The 12543-nt window shown below is 34.8% G+C and overlaps 1 pseudogene; it reads right to left on the minus strand.

Moving 5' to 3' along the window:
- Positions 1–367: 367 nt before the first annotated feature.
- The window catches only part of LOC101387267 (ubiquitin-like modifier-activating enzyme 5), a 35577-nt pseudogene continuing 23401 nt past the window's right edge, over positions 368–12543 (minus strand).

Genomic DNA, 12543 nt, shown 5'->3' on the forward strand with positions numbered 1-12543 from the left:
CCTCCTGGCAACTACCGACCTTTTAATTGTCTATTTGTCTGTTTTTTCACCAATACCACCTTTACTTGATTACTATAACTTTATAGTAAGTCTTGAAGACAGAGAGTGTTAGTCCTCCAATTCTGTGCTTCTTCAATATTGTGTTGGCTATTCTGGGTCTTTTGCTTCTCCAAATAAACTTTACAATCAGTTTGCCCATATCCATAAAATGACTTGCTGGGATTTTGATTGGGATTACATTGAATCTATAGATCGAGTTAGGAAGCAATGATATCTTGATGATATTGAGTCTTCCTATCCATGAACATGGAATATCTCTCCATTTATTTAGTTCTTCTTTGATTTCATTCATCAGAGTTTTTTCATTTCAGCTGCAGAATTTTCCTGCCACTGTATTTCCTACACATAAGTCAGGAACTGGACCTGAAGAATTTTTAGTTCTTTTTCTGAAATCTCAGATACCAATTCAATACTCCTCTCATTATCTTCATGTATTATTTCTTCCAATCAACTTCCTGTTTGGGGAGTGTCATTATCTTTTTCTTATATTCTTCCTGCTGCTTCCTACAATTTATGCCATTACAGTTTGGGTTTGGCTTCATGAACATGGTAGGAAAAAAATCCTGTATTGAGTTGTAGCCAAGGTAAAAACTTACAGTACCAAAATTTGACAGAAACATTAACACATTTTGTTCCAAGATTCCAGAAACCACTTCTATCATGTTAGGAAGAGTGGCTGTACAATTTGTCTTGTTTGAAAGTCTTTTTCATCAATATTTGCAACAACTGCAAATGGTGAAACAAAAGCAAAACAAGGACATTCTCCAGGAATTATGAACTATATATGATCCAAAACTGCATTTTCACTGACCTCAGATTCCATCCATCTTTGTTCAAGTTCATTAAAAGCCATATTTCTTGTCATTTGAAATTGAAAATTCTCTACACAGCTAAGAACTAGGTCAATAGGTTTTCCTTCTTCTAACTCACCATTGTTCATTCTATCCATGAGAAATTGTAAGTTTTTCAATGTGATGATATTGCTGTTGTAAATCTCAAAAAGAAAATCAGGATTAATTTTTCTCAATGTACGTTCTGCTGCTTTTCACTATATGGTTTTAAGATACTTACTTAATAATCTTCTTCCTTGTCCCTTGTACTCCAGTTCTGGCATCTGATTCCTAACCTTTTCACCTTCTCTGTCTTAAACAATTTTAATAACCTGATGAGTATCATTTGTTCCACTAGAACTAGAATTATGTCTTTTTTTCCCAACCGTTGCCCTCTTTTCTTTCTTCACCATAAACAGTATTTTAATTTGGGTTCTCCAGAAGCAGAACCTGAGAGAAGGATTGATGTGAAAGAGAATAATTTGAAAGTATTCCCAGGGAAAATTGGTAGGAGAATGGGGAAGGGGGATTGGGAAAAGAGAGAGTCCAAGCAAGGGAACCCCCCTAAGCTATGTTTATGAATGTTACCTTTGGCTCAACAATACAGGAGAAATTTGGAGACAGTGTATGTTATAGCTGAAACTTTTCCTTAGTGTACAAGAAACCTGAAGTATTTATACCTTTTTATCTTTCAGTCATTGGTTAAATGCCATGTCTGGGGAGACATTAACTCCCAGGCATCTCCAGCTCTTCTGCATGCAGGAAAAATGGATATGTGAAGCCCAAAGTCAGCCTACCAACAAGGAGCAGCAAGTACTGGCTGTTGGGAGTGAAAGGACACTGGGATTCAGGCAAAGACTCCTTTAAGCTGCCTTTGTTAGCGACTGTACCTCTCTTAGGATTTCGTGTTATAACGTTCTACGTATCTGTTTGAACCCCCATATTATAACATGGTCTATCTCTCTAGCAAAAGCTGCTCACATAGACCACCACCTGTAGTACACTGCTATACCTTCTAGATATAATGCTCAGTCTTTAGATTTAAACTATCTAGCGTAGCATGCATGAAAAATCCACTGATGACAGATCTAATTTATTCTGCATACTAACTTGCAACAATTAGCATTTCAAAATCCAATCATACAGCCAGATATTACACTCTGTGCCCAGAAGAGTATGTAACATCAATATAATAATAATCACTTATTAATTTAATGATAACATAGTACTCAAGGTTTATGGACAGCAATAAATACCTAGCTTTCCTAAGGGGAAAAATACTCTAAAATCTAATATTCTTCTGAATTCTACTTTAGACTTGTGTTTACTCAAAATCAATTCTAACCCTTAATTTTGGGAGAAATTTAAATTACATTTATTTAAGTATATTTAAATCTAAACATACATATAACTCTACATATATTCTTCTATTAATACATATATGTATTCTTATATTTTATTCTTATATTAATACATGTATACTTATATATGTATATATACATATATTAATTTAAATAGTTTTATATATATATACATATATATGTATAGATTTCACCCTGCATATATTCTTCAAGTTAATCAATTAATCAGCGCTGACTTGAAAAAGAGGTAATATTGTGGATCTCTCTTGGTACTAACTACAACATGACACATATAAATATGTTAATGTGAAAATATGTATTTTTATTTTAAAGTAAATGTGTGATGTCAAAAAACCTTTCTTGCATTTAACACCATACTGATTGATTGGAGACACAAAAATAAACTAAAGTTTTTTAAATAGGTAATTTCTTCTGCTTTTTTCTTTGAATGTGTGTGATCATTCTGTGAATAAGTGACATATAGAGCTTTTAAAAAAAATCTACTACAAGAGGTAATTTGTTTTCCTTGAGAAATTAGATTTCCCATATAAACAGTACTAAATAAAATTTTATATAAATGGTGTGATATTGTGATTTATTACAAGAATTTGGTCTTCATTTTTTCCTGGCACACACTCATAAAACCCTTGGAATTTCCTAAGTGGTGAGAGCGATAAAGGTGTCTTTTGTTACGTTAATGAGGTGACTTTTGGAAAGCACCTAAGAATGAGGACTGGTTGCCAGAGGAGCCAACCATGTGATTAGAGGGTTGGAATTTCTAGTGCCATGCCCCTGACCTCCAGGGAGGGGACAGGGTGTGGAGTTTGGATCAGTTGTCAACTGGCCAGGCTCTGAGACCTTTGGGCATGGAGATTTGGGGAGAGCGGCACGCTGGAGAGAGTAAGGAAGCACCATGTCCTGTCTTCATACCTTGCCCTATGCTTGTGTTCCATCTGGCTGTTCCTGAGTTATATCCTCTTATAATAAACCAGTAATCTAGTAAGTAAAATGTTTCTCTGCGTTCTGTGAGCTGCTCTAACAAATTAATCAAACCCACGGAGAGAGTCATGTGAACCTCTGACTTATAGCTGGTTGGTCAAGGAGCACAAGTAACATCCTGGATTTGCTACTGATGTCTGACATAGATGGGGAGGGGGCAGTCTTATAGACCTGAACCCTTAACCTGTGGAACGTGATGCTATCACTCAGTAAATAGTGTCAGAATTGAGCTGAATTCTAGGACACTCAGCTAGTGTCAGACCACTGCTTGTTTTATGTGGGGACCCCACACACTGAAATCGGGTCCAGGAACCCAAACTAACAGTAAAATAATCTTATACAATGGTAAGACAATTTAAAGATAAGACTTAAGCTTGAGAACAAGCAGAAATGGGATGCAAATTAATTAAGGAATTACATTAGATATGGCTCCCTTTCTACCCATCCAGAAAGAGAAAAGAATAAAATTTGCTGTTAATTTCAGATCTAATCATTGTTTTGTATTCCAGTACACAAATAGGATATCCTAGATTATTTCCTCAAACAAAATATTTTAAAACTCTTCAAAAATGAATGAGGCTTTTATTTCTTATAAAGTGAGTAGCTTTACTACCATATACAGAATTTTTAGGTGCCAGTTGATACGTGAGTCACCCTACATTTATTCTGCGATTTAATCAATAAATACCGGAAAATGTGGTAACATTGTGGATTTGTTTTAGAAATAATTGCGAAAATTCGACCCAAGGTGTTCTACCAACCACTCCTGCCCCCCAAGGCAAATCAAGCATCCATTCATAGTCTAATCATTTGTAATATAAAGGTGGGGTTAGGTAGTTCCTTATTTAGATGGTCATACATCTCATTTTGCTCTGGACAGTTCTGGCTTTACTTATTAATATCACCCTTCTTTCAGTCTCAACTGTGGCCCTTTTTGGATGATAAATCATATGGAAATTGTGGATTTCCCAAAAGTTGGTATGTGCATTTCAGGAAGTAATTTCAATTTTTAGTGTAGAGGATATAGCAGCTAAAAGAAATTGTAAAGAAATGAATAGATAAATAGGCTGAAGAAAAGACGCTTCTAGAGAAAAATATGCTGTAGATATAGAAAACAATTGAAGGGCCAAAACCAACAAACAGCTAAGAAGAAATAGAATTCAGGAAAAAAATTAGAGGTAATACCATTTCTGAGATGGGAGGAAAGAAGTAAGAATAGGTATTTAATGGATAATCATGAGATTACACGTCATTAAGTTGAGGATTCTCCTACATGGTGATTTCACTCTTGTATATGCTGTAGGAGATCATATCAGTTGTTGAAAGTAATTGATCTAAAGGTACAGTAGGATACTTAAAAACAAGTAAGTTTCCATACAGCAAATTTGGGTAACAGGAAATGGAGTTGACCCAAGACAAATGGAAACACAGATACTGAGGATCTGTTGGAAATTGAAAACCACGTCTTTTTGTAGTTGCAGCAATATGCACAGTTTTGTGGGTTCTTGCACGCACACTTGCCAACTGTGTAGGTATGGAGAAGCTGAATGTTTAGATTGATCCAGGATTATAGATAAAAGGAGAGCGGATGGAAGAACTTGAGAAAGCTCACAAGAGAGTAATTAATAAAGTCAACTAGCAATTCATGGTTAGATAAGAAGAATGTGAAACCAGGAGGGTGCTTAGAACCAGAAGAAAATAGAAGCATAATAAGAGGTGGTTAGGATGAGATCAGAGAGTGGTTAAAGTTGAAACAAGGGAAGTAGGAGAGCAAGCAAGAGAGAAAACAGTCATCACAGAAGAGGAATTAGGTTGTGACATCAAACAATCTCTATTCAAATCAATGCCCAATTGTGGCCATGGCACTTGTTCTAATAATTGGGGGTTGAAATGTGTAGCCTTTAATAATCCTTACAATTCTGATATTATTTTAGAACTGTATTCTTTGCAGGGGATAAAGAGGTGTTGAGCTAAAAAGTTATATGAGAATTGGTGGCTGTAGACCTGGGAAAACTTGTACTGTTCTCAGGCTGATATTTTCTTGGAGAACTCTTTTCCTGGGGCTATGAAAGAGAACACCTGTGTTTGCACTGTTGCCTAGGACCTTAAGGTTGGCCCAGGGTCACTTCAACCCAAGACTCTCTCTGTTGTGTCTTCTCCTGTGGTAGGAGTGATGATACACAAAGTGTCAATTTTTTTCCTGAGAAGGGGCTACATATCTAAACTAAGGGCATAAAACCACCTGTGGGCAAGGCCAGGACAACCTGACCTTCTTCCTCAGATTTAGTCATTGTCCATCTGCTCTCTCTCTCTCATTCCCTTTATATCCATACATTAATATCCATCCAAGCTCCTACTCCATTCTAAGGATTCCCCAATTTCTCCTAGTTCCTCTAATTGCATTTTTCTTTGACTTCTTTAAGTGTTATTTCCACCACTCACTTTGCTCCTTAACTCTGTATTTTCTATAGAGCTAATGAACTTTTTCATTTATGTGTCTCTTTTTCTCAGTGTGTGTTATTATTCCTGGAGACAAACGACTCCTGTTTATTTATGTAACACCTATCAGAGAAGGAGATTATTAATAAATGCTTTTAAAATTGAATTAACTTACCAAGAGGAGTCATCAGTAAGTTGGAGGATGGGAGATGTACAGGGAAGTAAGGCTGTATCTTTAGAGACTACCTTGGTCACCACCCTTTCATCATCTCCTGTATTAGTCCAGTAGTCTGGTAGATTATTTATCTGCATTGATATTCTGCAAAGACAATAAGGAGGAATTCATTATGTTTTCAAGGCAGCACGCAGTACTAAAAGTGGTTACAGGTCACCAATTTTTCCATTATTCTTGGGAGCTCCTAATTGCACACACTATTAGTATTGTTTCTTTTCAGGCAATAGAAAAATGAGTCTTCATAAATGCTAAGCATATCAGTCCATAAATGTGCAAATTGTATACGCTGCTTAATGTAGTGTTGCTGATGTAGCCCAACTGGGTTTATGACATACATATTCCTCAGTCACTAACGAGGCCGGGAGGAATCGTGAGTATGTGTATCTGAGTCCTGCTACTGCCCTTACTGCATGAATAGGGTCACAGCCTTGATGAGGTTTCTTTCTTTAAAATGAAAGCCTGGTTTTTTAACATATAATGGGTAAAGGGGGCATCCTTATATATTTTTACAAAAATTTTTACCTAATTTAAAATTTCTGTAGACTTTTATTGGAAAACTAAAAGTAATTTGGAAAAAGAATTAAAAATTGTTAATATGCATTCATGAGCAGCTAGTTTATAATTAGTGATATTCTATTCAACTGAGTCTCTTATAGATGTTCACCAAATAGCTTAATTGTAAAAATCCACCAGGACTGCTGTTGACATTAAACAGCCAAGATAACACTGTTTCAAGAAAGATGTTTTTATTCACATCATAATTATCACTAATCTCACTAAATATATAGTCATGTGCATTTCTAATAACATTGTTATTTTCCTAAGAAATTAAAGGCTAGAGAATATAAATATACATAGTAAATATTTTTAAACATAATTCCTAAAATCTAAACCTGTGCCTAAAATAGTTTTATCCACGCATCTGATACTCAACAAATATGTGCTGCCTTGCTGACTGACCACAAGCACTTGGGATAAATCTTAAGTGTGTCTTGAAGCAGCTGGTCATAAAATGTAGATAAATTATTGGAATGTCTGAAGGTTAAACTCATTTTCCAATAAAATGGAAAGGGTTCACATAAAAAGTAAGATAAGTCATGATTTAAAGTCATTTCTTTGCTTTCCAAGAACTATGGAATTTTAATGCAAAAATTGGAGAGGTATTTCAGGTGGAAAAATGAGAATGCTCCTGTGGCTTTTAAAAATGAATTTCTTCTTTAGAACACACTTCCTTATGTTTGGAAGAAAAGAGATTTGTCTATTTTTAGTTGTAAAATGCCCCTCTGCCGTTCCTTTTAAAAGGCATTGAGTGTCCCCAGTTTTCAACCTCATCCACATGAATTGCTAGAAAGTATTATTGTGATGGAAATAATTCTTTTTTTCTCAGCAACAAACTCATTGAATGCATGCCTTGTTTATTAACAAGGGGTCACAGCTTCTTTATGGATATAAATTTACTTCATGAGTAGAGAAAATAGATGTTTTCATCCTCAGATAATAATATAGTACAACGTTCACTGTAGCTAGTGAAATTATTTGAATGATAGAGCTACATGCAATTTTGTTGAAAGGATTTTAATTTACAGCAAGCTTAGGCCTAAATCATAATTTGATAATAAACACGAGGTGGCATTGCAAATATTTATGGATGTTTCAGCATTTTTATCTATTTTAAACAAATCTAAGTATGTAATGAATTTCTACTCTGCATTGATTGTTATGGATAAAATTTAGGAGTTAGATTTTCGATATTAAAGGGAATTTTTTAACAAAACTAAATATCTAAGAGTAGGCTATTCTTTGGAATGTACCAATTGTCATTTCAAACAAGTTTTTGAGTTGATCAACTTGTTTTCAACGAAATTGCTCCAATTCAACAATACCCAGAGCACTATGACTAAAGCCTTATAAATATTAATAATGCTGCCATCTCATCCAAGGCTAAGTTAGCTGTCAGAAACAGTGAATTCTACTACCAGTAAGTATCTTATATTGAGAGACGAGAACAAATGAGAAGCCTGTAATTCACCTATAAGAAAGTAAAAGAAAGACCACCTGGTGAGGGTATGTGAAACAGTAAAAGTACAAGTGGAAACCAGGAGGCTTGTGTGCTGGAGCGTGTTTTGCCACTACTACTAAGGTGCCCTTGGAAGAATCACTTTTCCTCTTTGGGTCTTAGTTTTCTCATCTTTTATATATGTGGGTTATTAGATAATCTCTTATCTTTCTTTTGAATTTTATATTGTGTAATTAAAGAGACCAAAATGTGGAATACACTGACTATAACATTATGTATTATATACAGAGATTTAATTTCATAGCTCTAAACTAGAGTCAATAATACATGATTCAAATATTGGCCCTAATGATAGACTTTAAGCCAAAGAAAGAATTTAGAAATTATACTACCTTGATTTTCACTTTTAACTGCTTTAAACGCTTATGACAATTTACAGCTCCTCAGGTAATCTCTCTTCTTCACCTTCTAAACTTTCAGTTGTAGACATGACACATGTTTTAAAAGGGGAGTTGAATTCATTTTTTATTCAAATATTTTCAAACAGATTTTACTGGAAAACTTCAATATTTAATAGTCTGCCACTCTTATCTACGGGTCACCTACCAGCACAGATCTCAGGAGCAGTCCAGCTGCTGAGTGTAGCTGTGGGGTTTCAATAAGGCACATGAGCCAGAAAGGGCAACTGAGGTATTTCAGGTTGGTAAGCAAGAAGGAACTAATGGGAAAAGACGTTTTAGCTTTTATTTTCCTAGAAGGTCATTAGCAATTTGTTTTTGTCTCATTCCAGTTAATAGACTAGATAAAAATATTTGCATTTATAATCTAATTGTCTTGATTCTTTTCCATAACATCTATTACTATTTTAAGGAAAAACTTAGTTTAGATAATACTACGGTATATTATTTCATAGAGAATTGACCATATGAAGATTTTATATGTAATTGAAGATATACTGACATATATTTAGGGTCAATGACCTCTTAAGAAGTATACTTCAGGTCCTCATATTTGATGTTTTTCCTATGTAAAGATATTTATCTTCTCTAGGTCAGTCACAGGAATGGGACTGAATTGTATAAACCTATCTTAATAATAACTAATATTTAAGGGCCTAATAAGTATCAGACCCTGAAATAAGTCCATAACTAGAATAGCCAGAATCATATGCACATATAGAAATGAGGGTTATTCTTTCACACTAGTGAACTATTGAGTACATTTTTGGTTTCTGAGATAAATATCTCTTTGTTTGCCAAATGCCATCCAACTAGAATTTTTACCCCTAAGACTTACTTTCAATACACACAAAATAACAAGGTTTTATACCAGTTAATTGGTCCAAGGATATTTTCTGAATGATAGTCATTTCTCTGGAAATTTAGAATTGTAACTGAGGAATTTCATTTTCAATATGTGCTTGCCTTTTAAAAAGAGAAGATGTAAAAAACTGGACTGTCATCAGGTGGATTTAGAAAGAGAAAAGCCAGTGCACAGAGTCAGAACAGAATGAAGCAGATGCTGAGAGAGGAGCAGAAATGAAAGATGGCAAGAGGTGTTTCTCCTTCAGTTTCAAGTCCTGTCCCTGCATTCCCATAATAAGCTTGGTTATCTTTTGCTTAAGCTAGTTTCGATTGGTTTCTCTGACTTGTAAACAATCTTCCTTAATAAATGAAGCTTCTCACTAAAATCAGTTATGGTGATTTGAGACTTTCTTCCATTTGGAATAGAGTTACTTAGAGGATCCAAGCACTGGAGGAAACTGTATTCTAATCTACTTTACCCCATTAACATAGGCCAATCAACTAAGGCAGGTCTACCTGGTGAATCCGATAGAGAACAAATGAAATAATCATTCCACTTATGGTCCCCACAGCAGAACACTCTCTGGCCCAGGTACCCTCACTCAATGGACACTGCAGTGAAGCCTCCTTTTGGACCAAAGTTTGAATAGACAGGGTCTACAATTTTAATTTCTTTTTTACAAGGGAAGCAAAAGGAGTTGATTTATTCTCAAAGCATCATTCAAGTAAGTAAGATATACACTACAACGTCTCGAACCAGTGACTAAAAGACCATCTTATTGTGATTTCTCCCCAATTCTTTTTTCCTGAAAATTTTCAACAATCCATGTCACAAAACTTATTATAACAGAAGCAATAGCTTACTTTTCATGCACTTATTTATTCTAAATATAACTCACTAAGTAGGGACCTAATTCTTTTCTCTATGTTGCTTTAATTTGTTCAATGAGACAATAATTACATATATTAAATACTACTAGATGTCACTGTCAGACATCTAGAGTGAGGTGACACTGGTATTTTACTTTTGCTTGCTTGTTTTCAATATACTTCTAGTTCATAAACAGGAGTCATTTTCTGTCTTTCCTTATCTCTAAAAAGCAGAGTTTTAAGAAATTCTTAATTAGATAACCACTAAGAGAAATAAATTTATGGCTTCTGAATTTGTATAGGGAAACAAAATAGTTAAAAGAAATCTATTAGTGCAACCTAAACTTGCAAGAAAAAAATAAGCAAAGGAAAAGAAAACTCACAATGAGATATATTACAAATAATTTTATATATGTATATATGCATGCATGTGTGTGTATAAAATCATTAATTACAATGTGAATAGAACAAATTCAGTTAATAATAAAAGTTAACACTTACTAAACACTTTCTACAAACTAGTCACTATTCTAAAGGCTTTATATGTACTAAATATTTTACTTCTTCAAGAAAACCCATCATATAAGTACTATAATTATTCTTATTTCACAAAAGAGGGAACTGTGACCTAGATAATTTAAGTATATTTTCCCAAAGTCACAAAGCTGAATCCAGACAACACTTTATTGATCACCATTCTATTCTGTCTCCTTATTAACCATTTAGACAATTACAGACTAGACAAAAGAACATCCATTGACAGCCACTTAGGTTGTTTCCATATCTCGGCTGAGATAAGGCTGCAATAAACATGGTAGTGTGGTATATTTATACAACGGAATACTGTACAGCCATGAGCTGCCATTTGCAACAACGTGGATGGACTTTGAGGACATTATACTAAGTGAGATAAGTCAAACAGAGGAAGACAGATACTGTATGATATCACTTATATGTGGAAACTAAAAAAAACTGAAATGATAAAAGCAGAGAGTAAAATAGGGATTACCAGAGGCTTGGGGGTGAGGGAATAGGAGAGATGTTGTTTAATGGTACGTACTTGCAACTAGTAGATAAGTAAGTCCTGAAGACCTAATACATAGTACAGTGATTATAGACAACAAAACTGTATTATAAACATTAAACTTGCTAAGAGACTAGATTTTAATTGTTTCCAACAGTAGAAGAAATGATAATTATGTGATGCAATAGAGGATAATGCTACTATGGCAATCATATTGCAATATATCAAATCAATGTATCAATGTATCATAGTAATGCCACTATGGTAATCATATTGTAATGTATCAAATCAATATGTTGTACACCTTAAACTTACACAATGTTGTATGTAAAATAAAACTCAATTAAAAAAAAACAAACTGCAAAGTGCTATTTAAAAGATACACACAAAACAAAATTACCTAGAATATATAAAAATAGGAGATGGAAGAAAATACACCTAGTAAATACTAACAGAAATCTGCTACAGCAGATTTAACAGACTCTAGTAGCTTTCAGTACCAAATTGATTAAAACCCAAATTTAATTCCCTGCATGGCTTGCCTCTTCTCTTTGTTATTAGCTCCATCAATTTGATTCGGACTCCTAGCCACCCTGTGTATAGCACAGCGGAACACTGCCTGGTCTTTTTGCACTATCCTCTCACTTTCTGGTGCTATATCAGACAATCCTCCCTAGCTATTCACAGGGTTTGCTCCACAGCTATTCAGCTGGTTTTCATGGCAAATTTTTTTCAGAAGTGGGTGGCCAGGTCCTTCTTCCTGGTCTGTCTTAGTTTGGAAGCTCTGCTGAAACCTGTACACCATGGGTGACCCTGTTGGTACTTGAAATACTAGTGGCATGGCTTTCAGCATCACAGCAACATGCAGCCCCCAGAGTATAAGAACTGACAGACAGGATGGTCTGGTTCCCTGACCAGGAAATGAACCCAGGACATGGCGGCACCAAATCTTACCTACTAGACAACACCGGCTGGCTGCCTCTTCTCTAATACCGTTCTATTCCACACTTCCCATTGTTCACTCTAATTTAGTCATGTAGGCTTCTTTCCATTACTGGAACTTTCCTTTCAGGCTACCTTTCCCAGACCTTTGCAGTTACTTCCTGGAACACTATTTGCCCAGTAACTGACATGATTTGATCTATCAAGCACTCTCAGGATTCTATTCCAAAGTCATCTCCTTAGAGAGGCTTGCCATCACACACTATCTCTTTACCCAGCTTCATTTTTCCTTATATCAGATGTCACTATCCAATACAAGAAAATAATTAGTTTTAATTTTCATTGTCTGTTTACCCCAGTAAATTATAAGTTAATGTAAATTAACCCTCCCTTTTTAAAAAGAATATTTTCACAAATATAGAAATAAAGGTTTATAACAGCAAAAAGAACAATACACTAAGA

Source organism: Ceratotherium simum, chromosome 2, assembly GCF_057802395.1.
Source record: "Ceratotherium simum simum isolate JZ-2026a chromosome 2, ASM5780239v1, whole genome shotgun sequence".
Taxonomy (NCBI): Eukaryota; Metazoa; Chordata; class Mammalia; order Perissodactyla; family Rhinocerotidae; genus Ceratotherium; species Ceratotherium simum.